Source organism: Halichoerus grypus, chromosome 4 (genome assembly GCF_964656455.1).
Source record: "Halichoerus grypus chromosome 4, mHalGry1.hap1.1, whole genome shotgun sequence".
Lineage (NCBI taxonomy): Eukaryota > Metazoa > Chordata > Mammalia > Carnivora > Phocidae > Halichoerus > Halichoerus grypus.
The window spans coordinates 7,016,819-7,043,485 of record NC_135715.1 but is presented as its reverse complement, the minus strand read 5'-3'; the positions used below and the strand labels follow the sequence as shown (position 1 = coordinate 7,043,485).

Here is a 26,667-nt window from a genome sequence, read left to right as displayed (position 1 = left end):
TAAACTTGTGAGATGTTAACCCTTGAAGTTTTTCCACGGTCAGTGAAATCTGTCACTGAGTAAGTGCAGGTCATACCAGCTGTAATTGACTGATGAGGGGTTACACTGATTTGGAATGGCAAGAAATTAAAAATGTCTTCGAGCTTATTTTGCGGAGGTGCACTGTATTTTTTTTTTCTAATTTATTTTTTGTGTTACTATGTAGTTGAGTTTAAGAATTTTAAAAACTAGGAAAAAAAAGATAAAAATAAATACCTGTCTGTCACCTTTTCATCAAATATTATAATTTAGTCATATTAGTGTGAGCATAATCTTAATGAATTAATAAACTGTAGATATAGTTGAAGCCCCATTTTGCCTCTTCCTTGTTCATTCTGATTCTATCCTTTCCCAAAAAGTTCATTATTTTCAATTTGGTGTTCATCCTGAATACAGTTGCTAAAGATGTTCCTCTAACAGAAGATCTTCATATTTAATATAAAAAATTCTTGCATACTCCACATCATTATGCATCTTGCTCCTTCCACTAGGCATTTTAGAATATGTATCCATATTGGTGCACATGTCTGTGGGCTCATTCTGCCTCCCAGCTGCCTCTCTGGCCGAGGTTGACATATCTTATTAGACACTAAACAAACAGACAAAAACCCAGCTTTGGTTTCAAATTTATTGCCACTTCATCTCTCGTGACATTTCTCCAGAAGTTTCGCTTCCCTTGAGTTTACTCTTGCATAGTGCTGTCATCATTTCAATCCACTTCCACATGCGGGCTACTTATTTCTGTTTAAGTAGATAATATCTTAAAGCAATCATTTTAATAAAAAAAATTTAAGGCACACTGCTATTCAAATTGTGTTTATCCATTATCAGTCTTGGTCTCTTTAGCTGAGTTTAAAATTACCAGTTAACAGTTATTTTTTTTTGTGATTACTTTGAAGTTATTAGTCATTGCCTTTAAGTTTTTGTTTTGTTGTGGTATAAAACACATAACATAAAATTTACCATCTTACCTATTTTTAAGTATATGGTTCAGAAGTTAAATAGCTCTCAGAACCTTTTCATTTTGTCGATCTGAAAATCCGTATCTATCCGTAGCCCCACCCCCGGTGACCATTGCTCTACTTTCTATTTCTATGCATTTGACTACTTTAGAGACCTCATATATTTGAAATCATACAGTATCTCCCCTTTTATGTCTGGTTTAGCTCACTTGCCAAAATGTCTTCAAGTTTCATTCATACTGTAGCATGTGACAAGATTCTCTTCCTTTTTAAGGATGAATAATTTTCCATTGTAAGTACATATCACATTTTTTTCATCTCTTCATCTCTTGATGAACATTCGTCTTGCTTCCACCTTTTGCCTATTGTGAATAATGCTGCTATTTTCTTTAAGCTTTGTGTTTTTACCATTAGTCTGGTTTTCTTCACCTGTAGATCATCTATATCTTGTAGCTTTAAAAATATCACTTTATACTAGGTATTCTTTAGTATTATTACCATATACCTAAATAGGAGTTTCTTTCTTTTATCTTCCATGGCAATCACGGTCACTTGCAGTAGAAAACTATTCTTTTTCACATTCCAGAAAATTGTTTGCTTCTCCTGCAATCACTATTATACCACTAGACACGACAGAGATTCAGTTTTTATCCTACATGTTTATAATATTTCTTAACATTTTTGTTTTTGACTCTCTGTATTGATTTTTATATAAATCCTTTATTTCTATTTTCCAGTTCATTATTTGTTTTTTGCTTTACCATATCCAGTCTAGAATGTATCCCAATCATTTACTGTATTAAATTGAATCAGCATATCTAATTCATCATTTTTTATCTACCTCTTTTTACTTTATATATATACTTTATATATGTCTGTTTTGTGTTCCAACTTATATATTACAATAATTAAAGTTGAAAATTATTTTTCAGGGCGCCTGGGTGGCTCAGTTGGTTAAGCGACTGCCTTCGGCTCAGGTCATGATCCTGGAGTCCCTGGATCGAGTCCCGCATCGGGCTCCCTGCTCAGCTGGGAGTCTGCTTTTCCCTCTGACCCTCCCCCCTCTCATGTACTCGCTCTCTCTCATTCTCTCTCTCTCAAATAAATAAATAAAATCTTTAAAAAAAAAAAAAAAGAAAATTATTTTTCAAAGCCAGGCAGCCTATTATAAATTATAGGAAAATCTCAATTTCTCAACCCTACACTTTTTTATATAAGTATTTGTTATAAAAATGGTGTTAACTAGGGATGCCTGGGTGGCTCAGTAGGTGAAGCGTCTGCCTTCAGCTCAGGTCATGATCCCAGGGTCCTGGAATCAAGTCCTGCATTGGGCTCCTTGTTCAGAGGGGAGACTCCTTCTCCCTCTGCCTGCCGCTCCCCCTGCTTGTGCTCTCTCTTTCTCTCTCTGACAAATAAATAAATAAAATCTTTTTTAAAAATAGTGTTAAACCATAAACAATGTGTTTTATAATGAAACACAATTATGCACAATTGTACAACACAATTGTACAAAGAAAAGAAAAACAATTATGCTAAGCCTAATTGTCAATCCACCAATTACCTATGCTAGTCTCATATAATAAGTGAACTTCATTCTCTTCCATTAATGATCCTAAGATTCAGTGCCATGAAAATAAATGGTCTCTTCCTTATAGATGAAGTCTTTTTTGGGGTGGTGGACAATGTCTACTGACTACAAATCGCTGATGAATTTGGACTATTTTTTTTTTGTGTTCCTGGAGTATTCTGTTGTCTATAGCAATTTGAAGAGGTTGGAATAATAAGATGAAACAGATATCTGATTTCAAAATTCTATAGATGATTTGGTCTGTATCTAATTTTTAGGTACATGTTCAAGGCTAAGCTTGATATTTAAGAATGAACTTAATCCCCAGACAAATAGCAAAAGAGTTTGGAATTAGTATACAAATTCCGATGCAGCTTCTCATAAATGCTTTTTGAAAGTTTTCATGGCCCAGTTGGTGCTTCGACATGGCCTATATTTTAGTCATTAAATACAGTTTGGGGGAAGAGGTCATTTTTATTCTCCTTCATTTTAGAAGAAAAACTGAGGCTCATAAAATCCGATCACTGCCGCAAGGTCATATGGTAAGTGGATGGCTGGGATTTAAAACCAAGTTCTGTATCTCCAAATCCAGTGGTCTTATTTTATCATAGCTGCCATATGGAAATATCAACTTGGATATCCATCTGTGATATTTCCATTGCCTCTTGTTTCAGTATTGTTGGAGTTCCAATAAAAATCTAACTACAGCATTTTCTTCGGTCATATAACAGTGAGAATGTGTTGCAAGTTTCTAAGCAAGAAATATCTTCTGAGTCTTGTGTATCTTCACAGCAGGGAACTCCACTAAAATGCTCATTGATTTAGCAGCTCCCTGAGAAGAGAATGACAAAGTAACTCAAGGGTGGAAGGACAGACTCAAAGGACAGGTAGAAGATTAGAAAAGGCAAAGTAAGATGACTCCAAGTTGAATTTCTTTCCAAGGTGTAGCAACAACTATCCAGGGAAAGAATAGCTCAAGGGGCAGTTTGGTCCCTATCATAATGCCCGCTGTGTCTGCCACTGTGTTCATCAGGAGAGCAGTGTTGAGTTATTTCTGAAGTTGAAGAGGATGCCTGCTCTCGGTAACTCTGTAGGCTGCCAACGGTGAAGGGAGCTCATAAAAGATTGTCTTTTCTAATCCTCCTGACCAAACTAAAATCTCCTGACACTTTTCCTCTTGTCAACTCAATGTGTGCTTTACTTTATCTGTTGTTTATTTTTCCATTTTAAGGGAAGTAATTTCCTTGACGATTCCTATCAAATACTACTATACAGTTTGCACTGATCACTTGATTGTAAAAGCTCAGTAACATAAACATTTAAATGCATATAACACGAAGCTGTATATATGGCAAACTGCCATAGACATTGATTGGTCTTGTATTTTATAGGGTAACAGGATGAGTACAATGGACTTAAGAGCAGAGTATACTCATGCTTTGCCTAAAAAGCTTGTCCGACTCTACTTATTAGTATAGTCTGAGAACATTTATAGTTGGAATAGGATGGATAATCACATCCTACCAATGTTGATACACATCAGTTTCCAATTTCCCCCAATGACTTGGAAATTAGCTGTTGAGCTAATCAGACTAAAACTGCCAGAAGTTGCTAAGCCACAGGGGCAGTTCAGCATGGATAATCTGTGTACTGAAATTGATGCCATTCAACCACATGGGAGCTGGTGGCCAGAACCTAAGTCTGAGATGAAAAAATCTGTAGTTTCCTTTCAGCTGGCTTGACTTCCCAAATATACAAACTGATATTTTCCCTTGGGCCTCCGGCGATTTCAGGGTTGTGGTCAGAAGTCAGGCATTCATGTTGAACTTGTCTCTCCCAACACGTTTCTCTTTATTATTTTTTCTTGGATAGAGCTCTAATACACCTTTTGGATAGCTTTTTTTTAACTATATTTAAAATTCAGTACAACTAAAATAGGCAATTTTCTATGACAAAGGACAAAGCTTATAGACTTAACAGATCCACTTGTAGACTAATGATCTCAATTTAACGTAATGGGGATTCTGGCAGGTTAAGTGATTTATCCAAGGTCAAAGAGTCAGTGAAAAGCATAACTTGGATAGACTACACTAATAACCTATTTATTATTATTATTATTATTATTATTATTATTATTATTATTTTGTATTGTCATTCCTTATTCAATTCAGCCAAATATCTAATCTTCATGAACATCATGAAAGCATTAGGAATGGTTCAGGCCTAATTTAGACCCAACTCCTAAAATCTGCTGATGTTCATATGATATAAAGAGAAGTGATTTTTCCACTCAGTAAATACTAAGTAAATTTGGTGGATAGGACATGTAGATGGATGTATAACTAAAATATTAACATGCCAAAGATGTCATAGAGTTAATTGTTAAAAGAGTGCACTATTTGCAGCACATAGCTCCGTGTAACAAAGTATTGGGGAATATCACCACATCTCTGCATGCCTCAGTGTTGTAACATGAATGAGATAAGTGGGTGATCTTGGCAATCCCTCTTAGCTACAGACTACAAAGCTACTGACTCAAAGCTAAGGGATACACTTTCCCAAAGTATCCCGTTATTCTCAGGGCTATAATGTCAAGGGTACAAAATTCATAAGAAAAGCCCTGAAGAGCCAGAAGTAATGCAGGTCATCATCAGTTCATAACTTTCCTTTTTGGGTGTATCTCACATTTTGGGGGATAATTTACAAGTTTGCTTCAGGAGTGAGTGTAGGAACTTACGTCATTTCTATCCCTGTCATAAATGATCTCAGTCCCTTGACTTTCCCTACTTTATGCTCCTCTTAATTCTCCTCTGAGTGAATTTTATCCCACTTATCTTTGGCCAACCACTCAACTATGCTAAGCTGTAATCTAGCATATCTCTAGCTAGCAAATACATTCCAACTTATTTCATAAATAGCAAAAATGAATAAATATATGCAATATTATCCGTTCAGGTTGAATCTTTTTTTGCAATGAATGGATGGCCATTTTCAACTTGGTTGTACACTAAGACCTTTACTTTTGGCAAGTAAGAGCACAAATCTCCTGGAACAAAGAGAAGAATCGATTTTGAGGCAGGGGCAGAGCAGTTGGGCGGAGTTGCCTTTTCTTCCCCAGGGTGGAGTGCCTCCCCTGTTCTCACTACATCTGGTAGCACAGATGGCAGGAAAATTAATAGGAGGGAGGAAGCATTGACCTCATGTGGATATAAACAAGTCCTGAGACTACACAGGCAGGCAAATCCGATAATAGCCTTAAAAGAGACCTTGAAAGTTCATTGAGTTCAGCTCCCTGCTGCTGATAGAGCTGCACTTAACAAAGTCCAATGTCCTGGGTGAGCATCCTTGAGGTACTGTGCCTAGAGATACTAGAATAGGTCACTGAGGACAGCCATGCAGTGCATCTCCTTAGGTAAGTGTCGAAGTAGGATATGAGCATCTGTTTTATATTAGTATATCTTGTTGGAGATACGACATGAGAAAAATGACTACTTACGTGCTTCCTATCGCATGGACTCAACCCATTATTAGAATCCTCAGAGACAAAGAGCCTATAAACAGATGCTCATCTTGAAACACATTTGTAGGGTTAACCCAACTAGCTTATTTCAAGAACATGTTGGTAGTTTACATTAATCACTAAACAAGTTATTTGTTGATTAAAAAATCATTGAGCTGAAAATGACCTGGGTTTTGTCCAGCCCTGGACTGGCCATTCAGACATGGTTGATGGGCTGATGTAAAAGTCATTCTCATCTCCCTCTCCCTCGTCACCTCCCATTAAAGGTGGCCCCATTGGCAATGAGCCTTAAACCAAGGCCCACTGGAGGGTTTTACAGAAAAAGATGTGCTTTTCTGATTAAAGGGATAAATGGATCTCATGCTGTGCTTTCTCCCCTTCTACTTTCCTTGAACATGGACTTGATGATATATTGCAACCATGGAAGCAAAGCAAGAGAATTGCAAATTGCTGACATTGTTCCAACAACTTTCCTGGCAACACATTCTTGTTATATGAAAATAATTAACTCCTATTTTTGAGCCAGAATTAATTTATGAACTTCATCTGAAATACAGCTAAATGATGCACTTACTAGTGTCTAAATATTCTTTAAAATATCTTAATGGCAAAAGTCTATGTCATGGTATTCAGAGTAATATTAATCCAACACTTACTCTATATATTACTTCAACTATTATATTTAGTTTTTATAATCTAGAAAGCACTTTCAAATACTATATCACCCCCAGGTTTTTTCTTAGTCTTGACAATTGTTTTTACTCCAACTATTTTTCATCCGTACCAACTAAAAGAGCCCTCCTATTGTATATTAAAGATATGCATTTCTCCATCTAAAATTAAATTTGGAAAAAGTGCTAGATTGACATATAGGACATTTCTACAAAATGAAACATAAAAGGGATTTTTCTGAGGCGTGTTTGAAAACTGTATATGTAGACGATGAGTCCTTATATGACCAATGATCAGGGGGTTGAGCTAAATTTGAGTATTCCCAATATTTTTCAAATAAATCCACTGGTACTCTCAAATTGTATGAACCCGTGATTCTCTGAATTAGCATGCATCCAAGCCCTTTAGAAAACTTGCTAAAACACAGATACTTGGCCCCACTTCCAAAATGTGATCCAAAAAGTCTAGTTGTAGAGTCCAGCAATTTATATTTCTAACCAGCTCCCAGGTGATCCTGATAATGCTGGTTTGAGGAACAAGTTTTCAGTAGCACAAACACAAGAGATTTCCAATGACGCTTATTAATAAGATTTTATACTTTCACTTTTTCAATATGGGAGAGACCAACTAATCTTTGGGACAGATGTTGCCATATGCTCATTCAAAGCCATGTTTCTGTTTAATATGGCCCTTACATAGCACTGACAAAGTTCTAATTCATATTTAGATCAACAGCCTGATTTCCCAGGCATATAACTCTTAAACTTATGTAAAAACATTTATGCAAATAAGTGGTCTCCCCACTCCAATTCTGGTAGCTATTGTTTTAATGGGTCCCACCATTTCTATCTTTGGAATTCATTATGATCCACTTCAGGTCCTGTTGCATGTGAACAATCTTTAAAAAACATGTTAATACTATAATAAAAGAACATGCTGGATCTAAAATTCACAGAAAAATACATGACTATGTTATGATGCAGTGATCACATTTTCAATTTTTAAAATTTCCATTTAAATAAGGAAGAAAGCATGTTTTTTTACTGATCAGTATTCTTTTCTTCTGTTTCTAGTTTTAATCACACACACACACACCCACCCACACACACACACACACACACACACTCACAAGTTGTGCATGCTGGAGAATGCCGGGAAGATGCTACTTTACTCTTGATGGAGAGAGTACAGGCTGCTGTGATGAATCTCATGCAGCAGGTGTCTGATGGACTATTATTTAATCTCTGCTTTGGGAAAGAGCAATCAAATGGTAGCTGTTGGTATTTGTTTAATAAAAACTCCAGATGTTGACAATGTTTCCCCATGGCCATTGATATATAATGATTTGCACACAGCTGCTAAAAAACCATCAGGCCCCACTACTTCATGATTATCACTGGGAATAATTCTTTTTTTCTTTGTGTGTTTTATGCACAGCCCTCATAGCATGACTCACATATTTCTTGAGTGTTAAACGGAGCCAGCTAAATAAGATTTATTCACATTTTTTCCTTTATATTTCTGTAAAGAGCTCTGTCACACAGAAATGGGGGCATTCTGATTAACAATAGAATGTCATCATTTCGAGCCACTAGTTACCCTGGAAATGCTGTGAGCTACACATATTTATATGGGGTACAATTTTGGCAAATTTTTGTGGTAAAATACATATATTCAAACGTTGAACACAGGCAAAGAGAGAGAAGCACAAAGATTTTGTTGATTTATTAAAGGGCAATTCAGATTCAGACTCACCCAGCATTTGAATTTTTCCTGGGATTTAAAAAAATATTTCCTTATTTGTATTTTTTTACAGTCAGCAAATGTCAGAAAGGGGAACGTATTAAATGTGTTCTACATCCACAGACATATTTTCAGAATGGTTTTGAGTTGCTGCAGGATTGATGGATAGGTGATATCCCCCAGAGAGCAAAGACAAGTCCTCTCTGGATTTTTTTAAGACACACAAGAGGGTGATGGGGGTCCAACAAGAGCTAAAATGCTTAACAGCAACAAATGTCATGTACATTTCTTTCTTGTTTTTCCTTTCAGTTACTCATGGGTGGGCTCCTTTAAGAAGATGTGAATAATCCTCTTCCCTCTTCAGGGGAAGAGAGCCTAGCGGAAGACATAGGTAGCAGAGCTGCTATGTGGCCCTACTCCGTAACTGGACTCGGCCCACAGACTGGGCAAGAGGTAGGGTCTCTAATGAGTCCAGTCTTCAGGGAGGTGGAGATTGAGTTCTGTCTGCTCCCCTGGCCTTCCCAGTCTCCGTAGGTCACCTCAGATCTACGCCAGAGTTGGTCTCCCTCTCTGTCCTCCACTGAGCATCCCTTACTGTTGGGATAGGAAGAGCCACAGCTACATACAGCAATGCTGACTCATTAACAAGACGTGTGTGTGTTAAAAACTGCGTAAGTGACACTGAGTGATTATAGAATATTGTGTCAGTTTCCTACTGCTGCTGAAACAAGCTACCACAAACTTACTGGCTTAATACAACACAAATGTATGACCTTAGAGTTCTGGAGGTCAGATGCATGGAATGGGTTTAACCTGGTAGAGATTTCAGTGTCACCAGGGCTGTGATCCCTCCATAGTCTCTAGAGGGGATGCCATGTACTCACGTCTTCCAGCTTCTGAGAAGCTGGTGGCGCCTCCTCCATCCTCAAAGCCAGGACAGCAGCAGCTTCCAATATGTGGCCTGCACTTCCCTGGCTGCATCTCACTCTCTCAGACTCTCCTTCCTCCTTCTTGTGAGGGTCCTTGTGATCACACTGGTTGATCCTGTCTACTCCCCCATCACAAGACCCTTGACTTCATCACATCTGCAAAGTCCCCTCTGTCCTAAAACAGGCTGCATTCACAGGTCCCAAGGACGATAACACACACCCCTGGGGGAGAATTATTCTGTCTACCACAAGCACTACAAAGATTCTAAACCATCCTTATAAATTCCAGATGAGACCATGTCATTCACCCATGCTCTTTATAGTTAACTTTAGGGCATTGTCAATTAAAAACAAACAAAAAACAAAAAACAAACCAAAAAACAAAATTCTGATTTACAAGAAGTTCCAAACTGTTCTTTTTAAAAAATAGTTTTAAATAGTTAAATGTTGCAGAGGCCTAAATAAGATTACAAAAAGCATATAAGATTTAAGGCAGCTATTTTGGGCTAAACTATACTAATTACTACTAATTAACTGATTATAATATGAAGATTAGAATGTCAATGCATATAATTTAACATAAACTGATTTGTAATGGAACAGGCATGATTGACACTTTGTCTTGAGGGCTCTTTCTACTCCCCAGAGTTTATTTATGCATGTCATTTTTACTTGATGGTAGAGGATAGTAAGACCGGGAAAGCAAAGTAGGAAAGAAAAGAATATGGTGAGTGTAAAATATGGGACCCCAACTATTCTAGGTCACCATATGATGAGAAGGAGGGGCAAGAGCTCCAGGACGTAAGGTAAGGTACAGGCATGTGGTGACTGGTCTTCAGTAAGTTACTGGGTTGAAGATGTGAGTTGTATAAAAATGTGGCAGAGGGTTGGGTGAAGTGGCAACGAACAGAGAGGGCCATCTGAAGTCATACATAACAAGCTGTATTTATTGAGAGTACTATGACATCAAGTCACCTACTGCCCTTGGAAAGTCATTGGGCACCCATAGATCTTTGGGTGCTCAGTGAGCCTGCCCACAAGGCACGCCCTTCAGTGGATTCTCCAAGATCCTCAGGGGGGTATTCAGGAAATCTTTCCAAACATGAAAATTATAAGCTCTTTTTTTTTTCCTAAGAGCGGCATATAGCTCTGTGACTTTCCTAAATGTCAGTGATTGTGTGAAAGATAGGAATATTTGGATATAAAAACATGCAACTCTTTATTAAAAAAGAAAGGCAACAAAGAAACAACATTTTGACAATTTTACTGTGGTGCCAGAATAATCTTAATGTGCCACCCACATTCCCATCCATTGAAAAACCCTCCTGGGTTGCCTGGGTGGCTCAGTCGTTAAGCGTCTGCCTTCGGCTCAGGTCATGATCCCAGAGTCCTGGGATCGAGTCCCACATCGGGCTCCCTGCTCAGCGGGAAGCCTGCTTCTCCCTCTCCCACTCCCCCTGCTTGTGTTCCCTCTCTCGCTGTGTCTCTCTCTGTCAAATAAATAAATAAAATCTTTATAAAAAAAAAAGAAAAAGGAAAACCCTCCTCGGTGTCCACATTCCTCTCCAGATTCGGCCTCTCTTTTCTCTCTTCACCTCACCTACATTCATTCCTTAACTCATAAATAATGGCTTTGAAACAACTGTGTCAAAAGTCAAAAATGCCTCTGTTGCTTAAATCAATGGACTGTAAGTCATTTATTTCACTGGGTTCCTCAACAACTGTGAACATACGTGATCCATCTTCCCTCTTTCAAATATTTTCTTTATAGTTGGCAACACTCACCTTCTTGGATTTTCTATTAACACTTTAGCTGGTTTTATCAATTCCCTTCAAAGGTCTGTGGTCTCCTACCCAATCCTATCCCCTGTCCCAGTGCACAAACCTGCTCCCTCAAAAGTCTGTTCTAATACCAACAAGATACTGTAGATAGCCACATGCCCTTCTCATAAATTTCTCTTCCATCTCATATAAATGCAATTGCGTAATTAAAATCCTACTCACATGGCTCACAATTATTTAAACTCAATATATGCTAAACTGATAGGAGATCTTTCCCCCAAACTTGCTTCTCCAGTGTCCCCTATCTTAGCTAGAAGCTAAGCCTTCATTCATATGGCCAACCAGTCTCTAAGTCCTGCTGATTCTGTCTTCTAAATGCTTTCCAACTTCACCCTCTTCTTTTTTTTTTTAATTTTTTTATTGTTATGTTAATCCCCATACATTACATCATTAGTTTTAGATATAGTGTTCCATGATTCATTGTTTGTGCATAACACCCAGTGCTCCATGCAGAACGTGCCCTCCTCAATACCCATCACCAGGCTAATCCATCCTCCCAACCCCCTCCCCTCTAGAACCCTCAGTTTGTTTTTCAGAGTCCATTGTCTCTCATGGTTCGTCTCCCCCTCCGATTTCCCCCCCTTCATTCTTCCCCTCCTGCTACATTCTTCTTCTTCTTTTTTTCTTTCTTAACATATATTGCATTATTTGTTTCAGAGGTACAGATCTGAGATTCAAGAGTCTTGCACAATTCACAGCGCTTACCAGAACACATACCCTCCCCAGTGTCCATCACCCAGTCACCCCATCCCTCCCACCCCACCCCCCACTCCAGCAACCCTCAGTTTGTTTCCTGAGATTAAGAATTCCTCATATCAGTGAGGTCATATGATACATGTCTTTCTCTGTTTGACTTATTTCGCTCAGCATAATACCCTCCAGTTCCATCCACATCGTTGCAAATGGCAAGATCTTATTCCTTTTGATGGCTGCATAATATTCCATTGTATATATATATACCACATCTTCTTTATCCATTCATCTGTTGATGGACATCTTGGCTCTTTCCACAGTTTGGCTATTGTGGACATTGCTGCTATAAACATCGGGGTGCACGTAGCCTTTCGGGTCCCTACTTTTGTATCTTTGGGGTAAATACCCAGGAGTGCAATTGCTGGATCATATGGTAGCTCTATTTTCAACTTTTTGAGGAACCTCCATACTGTTTTCCAGAGTGGCTGCACCAGCTTGCATTCCCACCAACAGTGTAGGAGGGTTCCCCTTTCTCCTCATCCCCGCCAACATCTGTCATTTCCTGACTTGTTAATTTTAGCCATTCTGACTGGTGTGAGGTGGTATCTCATTGAGGTTTTGATTTGGATTTCCCTGATGCCGAGCGATATTGAACACTTTTTCATGTGTCTGTTGGCCGTTTGGATGTCTTCTTTGGAAAAATGTCTGTTCATGTCTTCTGCCCATTTCTTGATTGGATTCTTTGTTCTTTTGGTGTTGAGTTTGATGAGTTCTTTATAGATTTTGGATACTAGCCCTTTATCTGATATGTCATTTGCAAATATCTTCTCCCATTCTGTCAGTTGTCTTTTGGTTTTGTTGACTGTTTCCTTTGCTTTGCAAAAGCTTTTTATCTTGATGAAGTCCCAATAGTTCATTTTTGCCCTTGCTTCCTTGCCTTTGGCGATGTTTCTAGGAAGAAGTTGCTGCGGCTGAGGTCGAAGAGGTTGCTGCCTGTGTTCTCCTTTAGGATTTTGATGGACTCCTGTCTCACATTGAGGTCTTTCAACCATTTGGAGTCTATTTTTGTGTGTGGTGTAAGGAAATGGTCCAGTTTCATTCTTCTGCATGTGGCTGTCCAATTTTCCCAACACCATTTGTTGAAGAGACTGTCTTTTTTCCATTGGACATTCTTTCCTGCTTTGTCAAAGATTAGTTGACCATATAGTTGAGGGTCCATTTCTGGGCTCTCTATTCTGTTCCATTGATCTATGTGTCTGTTTTTGTGCCAGTACCATACTGTCTTGATGATGACAGCTTTGTAGTAGAGCTGGAAGTCTGGAATTGTGATGCTGCCAGCTTTGCTTTTCTTTTTCAACATTCCTCTGGCTATGCGGGGTCTTTTCAACTTCACCCTCTTCTTGTTCCTGCCACTTCCACCACACTAATGCAAGCCACCATCATCTCCACAGCCCACCTCCATCTACTTATTCTGCTCTCTCTCATCTGTCTCTAAACCTATTTTCCATTCAGAACCAGCGTGATCTGTCAAAGAAGCAAATGTCATCTACAAGGCACTTGATGATTTGGACTCTGCCTAAAAGTTCAGAATTTGCATTGACTTTTCCTCTACCCTCCAGACAGTACTCTGACTCCCAGCCCCCATGCACTACCTGCTGGCCATACTGACCTGTTTCTATTTCTCCAATATCACAAGCCTCTTTTCTATCTCAGGTAATTTGCACTTCCTATTTTTTGCCAGGAATAATCGGCTCACCCATGTTTCCAAGTACATCTCTCTGGTCTTGCAGGCTATGTATGGCCTATCCTTATACTCATATGGTACCTTTCACGTGCATACATCTCAATTTACATTGCATGATTATTTCATGGACTGCAACCCAGTCCATTTTTCCGCTGCTCCATCCAAGCACGAATACTTCTTCTTGCTTACAACTAACTTCATAAAATATATTTAATACATGAACATCTTTCATTTATTTATTTATTTGAGAGAGAGGGAGGGAGATAGGGAGAGAGCATGAGCAGGGGGGAGAGGGAAAACCTGAGCAGGGAGCCCAATGTGGGTCTTGATCCCAGGACACTGCGATCATTTTTTTTTATTTTAATACATGAATATCTTGACAGATGCATGATATGAATGAGAATTGCCTACTGATAGAAGTTGACAATGGTCAGCTGTAGAGAGATCTAGATGAAGATTCCAACCCACATTGTTCATTGTATATGTTCTTCCCACATTGAAGCTTCCAAGATTATGCCTCCTGATAACATTATAAAATAAATCACTGAAAAAGAGTGCACACAATTTAAAGGACCACTTTCAAAATCTATGAAATAAATAACACATTGATAAGACCAAAATTAAGATGCCAAAATACAAATCCTAGTACAAAAAGTTCGAAGAAAGAATAAAATCAGCAAAAATGAAGAAAATCGATCCTTCGTAAAAAAGAGAAAACGTAACCAAAAGAAGACAAATGAAAACAGAGTCTTCTGAGCTGAAATAATTCCCCAGAGCATGATGGGCGTGACAAGGTCACCAAAGGTAAAAAGTGAAGGACAAGGGAAAGTATAAGCTTGTAGCCAGCCTCTTACACTTCCACCCACATCTGGCAGTTCAAACTCTGCCCCGCCTCTCCTCTTCAGGTTCCCCAGTAAACACAGCTGCAGTCACCTATTGGAAAGATTTAGTACCATTTTGCACAGAGTGAGTTCTTAGTGAATATTGATTCATTGAACAAATTGAAGTTTGAATCTGTACTTGGACCAAATTACTCCAATAACTCATATTTGTAGACAATTCTAACCCACCAGCCATTGACTTAAAAAATGTGGAATATAAATGTCTCTTTCTGTCTCTCTAGATAGATAGATAGATAGATGATAGATAGATAGATAGATATAGATAGATAGATAGATAGATAGATAGATAGATAGATAAATAGATAGATAGATAGTCTACGGCCATACCACCCTGAACGCCCCCGATCTCGTCTGATCTCGGAAGCTAAGCAGGGTCGGGCCTGGTTAGTACTTGGATGGGAGATAGATAGATAGATAGATAGATGATAGATACAAAGAAAGAGACAGAGACAGAGAAAGAGATAGAAAGAGATTGAGATAAAGAGAGAGACAGATTGATTCCAACCAGGAAACATACTGACAAACAAAATAGTTGGAATACAGAAAATAACCTCTGTGGTTCAGACTTCTCTTATATCAATTCTTTCAGGAAATATCCCTAGAAAGCAAAGTGAGAGGAAAGGGGGAACTAATTTCAACCTCTACAAGGAAAACACTACTTAAACCTTGCATCCATTCAATCATCCAAAAATATTTCCACTCTTCTACCCTGTAAGTAGGTGGCAAACATTGAAAATATATGAGAAAGAGGTTATTAAAATTCCTGACTTTCTCAGTGCCTGTGGTTTCTCCCAGAAGACTAATGTGAATCAGTATTTGGCAAACAACCAGGTAACTTCACTTATCAGGGAAGTGTATCACGCCATGAATGTGGATTCAACATGATTTAAAGATCTATTTTGCCTCACTGAGAAGCTGACTTAATCTGAAGCCTGAAGCTTGGGACAGCTTATCCATGCAGGGTTAGGTGGCGCATGGAGAGTGTCTCAGACAGAAGAAATACCTATAGGAGTGGTTCTCAAACATTAACACGTGTTAGAAACACCTGGTGGGTTTGTGAAAGCACGGATTGCTGGGCCCACCCCCATCATTCCTGACTCAGTAGGTCAGGGATAGAACTCCAAAATTCTACAAGTTCCCAGGGGATGCTCTTTCTGTTGGCACAGGGAACTACTTTGAGAACCGTTGCCTAATTATGTACTTTTGAGATGACAGAACATTTATCGAAGAATGGAAAGCAATTCCACATTCTTAAAGGTGAAAGAAAATAGGAAACAAGCTCAAGGTGTAGTTGAGAGGTAGATGGAGACCACACCATCAAGCATCTCTTAAGTTATCATTAAGAGACTAGTTTATAGACAATGGGAAGATATCAGAGTTTTAAGCAGGGAGGAACAATTTCATTTTGTTTCATTTCAATCATTCTAGCTGTAGCTGGAGAGTGGTCTGTGGAAGAAAGTGAGTGTAAGTAGGGAAACTAGCAAAGAAGGAACAGAAGTGACCCAGGCAGGTGCAATGGAAAGAAAAGCATAAAAGGGAGTTGTGAATACCAGCAAGAGAATATAGATGTCATGGCTCATGGTGCTAAAGTGAGTAAAAAAGGCACAAAAATCAGAAAGGGCCTGATAGATTGCTTGAAGCTGAAAACAATCAAAAACTTAAAAAAAAAAACTAAGCAGATTGGATGTTTTGATGAGACCAAATACAGGTTAATGGAGTTAAATAGAAGGAAGTGCTTCTTAATTCCATGAATCTTTTGGGTAAGGAAAAACAGTAGACAGGGAGACTTCTGATTCCAATAAAATAAAGAACTAAGCTTGCATGAAAATCTTCCTACAAAGTACTAAAGAATCTGGGTTAAATATAGCTTTTTAAAATATTGATAGCTAGCTCCAAATATAATAAGCAAAATCCACAGGGTTTATAATCAAGGAGGAAGCAGGCAACCAGGAAAAAGGATGGGTTCCCCTGGGTCAACTGGACTCTAAAATAGCAAGGAGAGTCTTGAGAAAGGAGATCAGGTCTCTCCGCCCACTGTGTTGGAAGGGACTGAAACTCGTGAATGGGATGATAGTCTTGATCTTTGCAGTGTTACAATCTCAGTGAGAAGTTGATAAACTGCCCAAAGGTTGAGATGGAGAGATGATATGGCTGGGAAGACTACTTCTATCTTGACCTGGGGGTTGAGGATCAGGGTATTTTTCTAAAGAAATTAAAAGCTCATGCCAGCACTTTGCTTTATATTTGTTTGATTTTTCATTATAGATAAGCTGCATAAATGCCCAAGCCAAGCTATGAATATAAAAATTGGTCCGTAGACAATGACAGCCTAGCACAAGCAGTGGGTACACACTCAAGATCAACTTGGAGGAATACTTCAAAGGAATAGGGGCTCATAGTAGAAATAAGTAAATAAGTAAGGGAAGAAAGAAATCATAACTAACAGGAAGATATTTTCCACCAGGTGGGAAAGGAGCAGACCCAAAAATGAGGAGGGTTATCACACAAAACTTGAGGTAAGTGGAAAAACAAAAGAGTAATAAAATCAGTACACTCAAAAAGGTGTGAGACTAAAAGGAAGTATTAAAAGATGCAAAAAGAAAGACAGTGGAGCAGACTATAAAAGGATCAAAAATAAGTTTTCGAAACAACAATGTAATTATTCAAATTAGATTTTTAATGCATGCCTTGAACAGCAGATTAGATATGTTAAAAAGAAAATTAAAAAATTAAACACTATAGTTGAGGATATTACATAGTATGTTAAAAACCATTGAAGAGGTAGACAATTGGAAACAGTATTTGAAAGATGAATATGGTATTTAATAAGACAAAGACACATATGAATACTTTGAATTCCAAGAGGATAAAACAAAATCAATGGGAGAAAGGCAATACCAAAAGAATGAAAGACCTGATCAAAGGACAGAAATATTAATATTGAAAAAATGCAGTCAATTTTAATCCTAAATAAAATAAAATATGCCTAAGTACATCATGGAAACATTGGAGCACTAAACACAAAGGAAGGAAACTCTTGGAAGGCACAGGAGTGTCCCTGATCTTAACCATTAGGCTATAAGCCACATAAAAGTAAAAAATATATTTAATTATGTATGGGTTACAGAAAACATAGGTGAAACATGCTGGTGTAGAGAGTAAATGATTTAAAAAAATCTCAAATAAAAATGAAAGAATGCTGGCATAACAATATTAATTTCATACAAGATAGACTTTAATAAACATATTTAAGGATAAAGCATATTATTGTAGAATGATAAAAAGAATAAGAATAACCAATATACCTGAGATTTAATATCCTACACCTATGGGAATGTAGTAAGATAACAATATATAAAATAAAATTGACAAAATTACCAAACAAATCAACCAATGTACAAAATAATTAGAAATTATTTATAACAACTCTTTCTCAAGAAGTCAAGATATAAGTGATAAATCTGAAAAGATCAGAGTAAAAAACACAAATAACAAGATTGGTGCAAGCGACAGGGTGGCAAGGGAGAAAGGGAAGCATCGTGAAATAGACAATATCTGTGATTTTGAAACATCAGTAATTTTGAAGTATACGAAGAATATTTCCAGTTGACAATATAGGACACAGAAAAGGTCTCAACAAATACGAAGATAGCTATATCAGGCAAATACATTAAATTGGGGATTCATATTTTGAAACATCCCCAAAGCTTTGTATTTTGGGAAATAAAATATACACACATTTAAATAATTCTTGGGTTAAAGAAGAAACAACAGAAAGTACAAAAGATTTAGTTCTTTTTTTTTTAATTGGAGAAAATAAAATCATTTATATTTGTAGCCCACCAAGTTTATAATATTCAATAAACTAGTTATATGTTTTTAAATGTGTTATCATGACTATGTGGGGGTTTTGTATTTGTCCCTGTTTTGTTGATTTTTAAACTCTATGGCTAATCAATTTTAACTTGATCAAATCAAATATTGTTTTTATTACACTGTATGTTAATGAACTAGAATTTAAATAAGAACTTAAAAAAATTATTTATCCTGAATCACAAAAGATTTAGCACTGATTAACATTGGAAACACTAGATATTCAAACTTGGGAGTTTCAACTATAGCAGTAATGTGAAGGAAATTTGAAGTGTTTTATTTATTTATTTATTTGAGAGAGATCATGAGTGGGGGGAGGGGCAGAGGGAGAGGGACAAGCAGACATGCTGCTAAGCAGGGAGACCAAGGTGAGGCTTCCATGCCAGGACCCTGGGATCATGATGAGCTGAAGGCAGACACTTAAACAAATGAGCCACCCAGATGCCCCAGAAATTTGAAGTTTTTAAAATGCGTTCATTCATTTAAAAAAAGGGTTGAGAACTGCATGATGAATATTTAATTCAGTGAGTTAGAAAAAGAGTAAAAGAGTAAGTGCAAGAAATATTGAAGGAAGGGAATCATAAAGTCTAGAAACTAACGAAACAGAAAACAGAATCCAGAGAAAATATATATTTTTTTAAAATCTGATTCATGGTCCATATATAGAATGGAATATTACTCAGCCATCAGAAAGGATGAATACCCAACATTTTCATCAGCATGGATGGAACTGGAGGAGATTACGCTAAGTGAAATAAGTCAAACAGAGAAAGAAAATTATCATATGGTTTCACTTATTTGTGGAACATAAGGACTAGCATGGAGGACATGAGGAGAAAGAGGGGAAAAATGAAGGGGGGGAATCAGAGGGGTAGACAAACCATGAGAGACTATGGACTCTGGGAAACAAATTAAGGGTTTTAGAGGGGAGGGGGGTGGGGGCATGGGATAACAGGGTGATGGGTATTAAGGAGGGCATGTGTTGTGATGAGCACTGTATGGTGACTAACATAACATAGTAAAAAAATTACTTAAAAAATCTGATTCTTCAGAAAGATAAATCCAATGTGTGAAACTATGGTATGATGCATCAAGAAAATATAAAGAAAATACACACACACACACACACACACACACACAAATCAGGAATCAGAGTAATGTAGAAATCATGGATTGAATTGGTTAAAAAAAATGATTATGTAGATAACTTTCCAACATATATAAAATGACATTTTCAAAAAGGAAAAATTATTAAAACTCACTCAAAATGAAATATAAAACTTAACAAGCCATTTGTGGTATTAAAGCTATAGAAGCAATAGATTAACATTTACCCTCCTCCCCACCCACCTCCCACATGCAGAATAACACCAGGCCCAGACAGTTTTATAACCAAGTTCTATAAAACCTTAAAAGAACATGTAATCCCTAAGTTATATAAACTGTTCCAGAGGGCTGAAAAATGAGTTTCCAAACTCAATTTATGAAGCTACTATACCTCTGATAGCAAAGCCAGGCAAGGATAGATTGAGAAAGACAAATTAGGTGAATTAAGACAGTAAGTGCAAAATTTTAAATAATCAGCATCTCAGCACTCTCACTAAAATTATGCAAGTGGATAATATGTCATCAATGAGCCAGATTTATCTAAGAATAGCCAGAATGGTATCGTTAACATCAGATAAAATATACATGGAAGTCTTCATATATTAACAGATCAGAGGAGGAAAGGTAATGTCATCATTTCAGTAGATGGTAAAACTAATTAAATCAACTACCAATAAATGAAACTAAAACAATGTACCTGTAAAATAAGAATAGAAGATAGCTTCCTTTATTTGTTAAAAGAGAACTATAAAAAATCTAGCCAAAATAATATCTAATGGTGAAATTTTAGAAGCTGTGCTTGAAGTCATGGAATAGACAACGGTCAACACTACTACTACTTATGCAGAACACTATATTTGAAAGACAGTGGGACAAAATATAAGTAAGTAAATGAATAAATATATGCAAAGAAAAAATAAAACTGCTACAAAAATATGATTCTGTAATAGACCATATAAGAGAGTATGAGATTAAACAAGCAACAGGGTTCCTGTAACTAAGCAACATGCAAATATATAATTAAAATGAGGATACCATCGAATTCTACTACATTCCTGAGGGGGGAAATTCTTACAAATATATGTTAGTTTTCAATAGATACAATTATAAGAATTTGTCAAAGGACTTACCTGTCAGACATGGTTCTCATGCATAGAAATACGTCATTCAAAAGATTACTTTTCTATGTTAAAAAAAAAAAAAAGAAGAAGAAGATAGCAGGAGGGGAAAAATGAAGGGGGGGAATCGGAGGGGCAGACGAACCATGAGAGACGATGGACTCTGAAAAACAAACTGAGGGTTCTAGAGGGGAGGGGGTGGGGGGATGGGTTAGCCTGGTGATGGGTATTAAAGAGGGCACGTTCTGCATGGAGCACTGGGTGTTATGCACAAACAATGAATCATGGAACACTACATCAAAAACTAATGATGTAATGTATGGTGATTAACAAAAAGTAAAAAAAAAAGTTTAAAAAAAAAGAAAACATTACTTTTCTCAAATCATGCTAATTATTCCATGCAATTTTAAGGAAAACTTCAAGTCCTTGTCTATGAAGCTTAAGAAAATGGATCTAAGCTTCTTATGGAGGAAGAAAAGCCCCAGAACGACCAAAACAGATTTGAAGAACTAGTATTTCTCTACTATTTAGTTAAACTTATCATGAAGCAATAATAATAAAGTGTGTGTCGGTATAATGGCAAAGTACACCTTCTGAAAAAATAGCCAGGAAGCATATCAACACACGCAAACTCATGCACACACTGGAACTTTCCAAATAACAAGTGAAATTGCAAGTCAACATAGTTAATAAATGGTGTTGGACAATGTTTACCTATATTAAAAAAATATATCCAACTGAATAGTTTAAACAAAATGTAATCAACTAGGTTTAAAGATAGAAATGCAAAAGTAAAAAAAAAAAGAATTTTGGAGAGACTTTTATTTATTTGTTTATTTAAAGATTTATTTATTTGTTTTGGAGAGAACGAGTGAGAGCAGGGGCAGGGGCAGAGGGAGAGGGAGAGAGAGAATCCTCAATCAGACTCCGTGCTGAGCTTGGAGACTTACACAGGGCCTGATCCCACGATCCTGAGATCATGACCTAAGTTGAAATCCAAAGTTGGATGCTGAACTGACTGAGCCACCCATGCACTCCAGAGAGAGACTTTTTAAAAAATAAAATATTTTAGACAAGGTCACCAAGGGGGGGCAGGGGAAATAAAGAAAATGCTAGATAATTTTCTACACTAAAATAAACATGGTGCACTAAATTAAAAGATCTTCCACAAATGCGAAATGATATTCTCAAGACATATAACTGAAAAGGATTTGTACCCTGAGTATATATAAATAGTTAAATTAACAACGGTGCCCAAATGAAAAGAAATTCATAAGAATGGTCAAAAGATATGAACAAGAAATTGTTGGATTTAAAAACTTGATGAAATGGGCTATGTGAGTGGCTCAGTGGGTTTCAAGGGCCTACTCTGGATTTCTCCTCAAATCATGATCTCAGGATTGTGGGATCGATCCCTGCATTGGGCTCCACACTCAGCAGGGAGTCTGCTTGAGATTCTCTTTCTCCCTCTCCCTCTTATTCCTCCCTCCACTTTCTCTGTCTCTCTCAAATAAATAAATAAATCTTTTAAAAAACCCAACTTAATGGAAGATAAAGAAAAGGATATGAAAGTTTATTATTTCCACAAATAGAGAAATGGATGCTAAAACATCTCATAAATACCAATTTGTTCAAATCTGCGTGAATCTGATGACTCAAAGTATTGGCAACGCAAGTACTCTCACACCTTGACAACCCTCATATGCACAAGGACATTTTCTCTACGATGCTTATTGCATCATTGTTTGCAATAAGAATATAGCAAAAATGTCTCTAATATTAGGGAAATAAGTAAATGTGTTTGACGAACAGTGAAATGATAATCAGTTGTATAAACACATTGCCTAAATATACATTTCATCATCTTTCAATTGAATGAGATGAAATAATCCATATAATAATGGAGTCAGAGCATGAACTAGCATGAGAGTGAGAAAATTCTGGAGGCTAATGATTTACAGGAGGGTACACGCTCTCTGGGGATTTATCTCTAGGAATCTTACCCGTTTCTCATGGAGAAGAGTCTAGGGGGAAAAAAAAAACCCAAAACCCAAAACATCTTAGTGTTTCTAGCATGGGTTGTGGCTATGAGGAGAGAGGGAAGAAGTGAGGTGGGGGGAGAAAGATAATTTTGAAATAAGTCCAGGGAATTATCCTATCTGGGAGAGGGAATTACCCAACTACATAACACTCTAGTGTTCCTGCCTCAACCAAGCTGTCAGGAAGAAAGTGAGAGACAATAATGAAATTCATGGCCAAGGCTCATAAGAGCACTAAAACAGTGACCTTGAATCATAAGATTACAGAATATTTTTCCTACCTTCTACACCTTACCGTCATATCAACTGGTAAACTGCCTTATAGCTAATGCAAAAAGACAAAATAAAATTTATGCAGATTAGGAATGAAGAAATTAAAATGTTTTATTTTGTACATGTAATGATTACCATATAAAAAACACACACACACAAAAAAAGCAAATGAAAAGCACCTGCAACTACAAGTGATTATAGCAAGGCCATCAGATACAAGGTCAATATACAAAAGTCAATTGCTTTCCTATATACCATCAATGAAAAATAGGAATTTCAAATTAAAAACAAAATGTTCGTCACAATAGCAGCAGAAAATGAAATATCCAGATCTAAATCTAATAAAATATGATGATATATAGGCAGAAACCCTGATGAAATATAACAAAGAAGATCTAGGGGTGCCTGGGTGGCTCAGTTGTTTAAGCATCTGCCTTCTGCTCAGGTCATGATCCCAGGGTCCTGGAACAGAGCCCCGCATTGGGATCCCTGCTCAGTGGACAGCCTGCTTCTCCCTCTCCCTCTGCTGCTCCCCCTGCTTGTGCTCTCTCTCTCTCTGTCTCTGTCAAATAAATAAATAAAATCTTAAAAAAAAAAAACAAAGAAGATCTAAATATATGGAGAGATCTTTCATGTTCCAGGATTGGAAGACTCAATATTACATCAATTCTTCCTTAATTGAAATATAGAGACATTGCTATTCTGAGCAAAATCCTAGCAAGCTATTTTGTGGATGTCAACACACTGATTCTTACGTTTAAATGGGAAGGCAAAAGATATAAAATTGCCAACACAATATTGAATGAGAGGAACAAAGTTGGAGGACTGACACTATCCAACTTCAAGACTTACTGTAAAGTGAGAGTAATCAAGACAAACTAACATCTGAATAGCATATGCAAATATATCAATAGAACACACTAGAAGTGAAGCCCCTGGGTGGCTCAGTCAGTTAAGTGTCTGCCTTCGGCTCAGGTTGTGATCCTGGTGTCCTGGGTTTGAGACCCACATCGGACTCCCTGCTCAGTGGGGAGTCTGCTTCTGCTTCTCCCTCTGACCCCCCCCCCCCCCCGCTCATGCTCTCGCTCTTTCTCTTTCTTTCTCAAATGAGTAAATTAAAAAATATTAAAAAAAAAACCACAAAACATAACACAGTAGAGGCCCCATAGTAGACTTAAAAATATAATCAACTGACCTTTGACAAACATGCAAAAAAATTTAATAAAAGAAGGATAGTCTTTTCATCAAATGATGCTGAACAACTGATGGCCATGTGTTAAAATCAAAACAAAACAAAAACAAAAAAACTTAGACACAAATCTTACAGTTTCACAAAAATTAAGTCAAAAGGGATCATATATATAAAAAGCAATACTGTAAAACTCCTAGAAGAAAACACTGGAGAAAATCTGTGTGACCTTGGGTTTGGTGATGAGTATTTAGAAACAACACCAAAGGTGCCATCTATGAAAGGAAAAAAATAAGGGGGACTTCATTATAATTAAAAACATGCGTTCTGTAAAAGACACTCTTAAAAGAATGCAAAGTCAAGTCAGAGGCTAGGAGACTATATTTTCATACCACATATTTGCTAAAGGACTTATGTTCAAAATATACAAATAAAAACATAAAAAGAAAACTAGGAAATGGGCAATAGTTCTGAACAGATGCGTCACGAGAGAAGGTGCAGATTGTTCAATAGAAACATGAAAGATGTTCAACCTTCTTTGTCTTCAAGGAATTGCACATTAAAACCATGATGAGATACCACTATATACCTATTAGATTAGTTAAAAATCCAAAAAACTGACAATACCTAATGCTAATGATGTTGTAGAGCAACAGGAACTCTCATTCATCGCTGATGGGAATATAAATAGTAGAACCACATTGGAAGATAGTTTGGTAGCTTCTCAGAGTTAAGCTCAGTGTTACCATACAATGCAACACTTGTATTCCAGAGTAGCTCCTCAATTAATTTCAAAACTTATGTCTGCAAAAAACTGCACATATTTACAACAGCTTTATTCATATTACCCCAAGCAAAACAACCAAGATAGTCTTTGATAGGTGAATGGATAGGCAAGCTGTGGTCCATTTATACAATGGAGTATTATTCAGTGATAAAAAGAAATGAACTATCAAGCAACAAAAAGACATGGAGGTAAGTTAAGTGGATATTGTTAAGTTAAAAAGCCAATAGGAAAAAGCTGCATATATGATTCCAATTATAAGAAATTTTGGAAAATGTAAAATTATTGAAGCTGTAAAATGATCCGTGGTTGCCAGGCCTTCAGGGTGGGGCAAGGGGATGAATAACTAAAGGGCAGGAGATTTTTAGGGTATTGAAACTTTTCATATAAAACTGGAACAATGGATACATGGCATTATGCATTTGTCAAACCTTTAGAAATTTACAGCACAAATAGTGAATTTCAATGCGTGCAAATTTATTTTGAATAAAAAAAAATTACTTGGATGCCCTGGAATCTTAGGGAAGAATGCAGACTGTGGCAAAAGAATCCAATTGTATTAAAAATATGTGAAACACCCCTTGAAGGAAGTAGGAGGAAGGGACTGCTGACTAGTGTAACTTTTCAAATGAGTAGCAGCTGTAAGAGGAAAGGATGAAGCAGTTGCACAAAAGCCTTGTGGTCTGGTTGATGAAGTTTACCCCATTAAGATATGAGTTAACAATTCTGGTACTGCTATACATGAACACTGAAATTGAACAATGAAGTAAATAAGTGAATAAATGGTGGATGATGAGAGCCAGGTTCCTCACTATTGGAGTGAGAATATGCAGATAAGCCAGCGGAGATGGGGGTCTAGAATTATCTATATGGATCATTGGAGAAGTCAGTATTAACTTATGTTTTTTGAATATAGAAATATTTATAGACATGTGTATATGTATGGGTTAGTCTGTGAACCGAGAGTGCCCCAGAGAGATGATATCCTGGTAGCAAAGAGCCCATCAGAGCTTGGGTTCTAATGCTATTTTCCACTAACAAGTTCCAGGGCTCCTTGAAGAAATGACTGATTCTAGGACTGGGTCAGAAGAACAAGCAAGATGAGCCTGAAGCATTATATGGGGCCAGAAATTAAGGATCTGCTAAAAAAAAAAAATCCCATTGATGAGGTTTGTTATTTTTCCAGATATTTTGCTCATATTGAGCCAGACACAATGCTAGCTTCTTGCACTGATATTCTCTTTTAAACTCAGTAATCAACAATTTCCAGGTATGCAAATTGGATGGTTTCCCTGGATCATTAAAAGTACATTAGAGTTCAAATAAGTTATAGAGCTAGGAATCAGACACAGATCTGTAGAGCTTCCAATTTCACTTTTTTGCAAATAAACCCTGAGGCTCCTATACTAGGAATATTCTACTCAGAATTATTAAGATATGCCTGTGATAGTAACAAAAGGGGCATTTGTATGCTCAAGAAGCATAATAAACTTTTTAAACATAAAATGAAATTTTACTGTGATTCTGAGTTAAGTTCTATTATTATTTGGAGCATAGATTCCACATTTGTGGCAATCCAAGCCTGTCTTATAGCAAAATTCATCATATAATGAATTATGTCATGGTACTGAAGTAGCAAAACAATAACTGTTAGGTCATAATAAAGAAGGG

General features: G+C 37.1%; 1 pseudogene; it reads right to left on the bottom strand.

The window, feature by feature from the left end:
* Nucleotides 1–23,051, bottom strand: part of LOC118521999 (ubiquitin-ribosomal protein eL40 fusion protein pseudogene) — a 29,520-nt pseudogene extending 6,469 nt beyond the window's left edge.
* Between the last annotated feature and the right edge of the window lie 3,616 nt (nucleotides 23,052–26,667).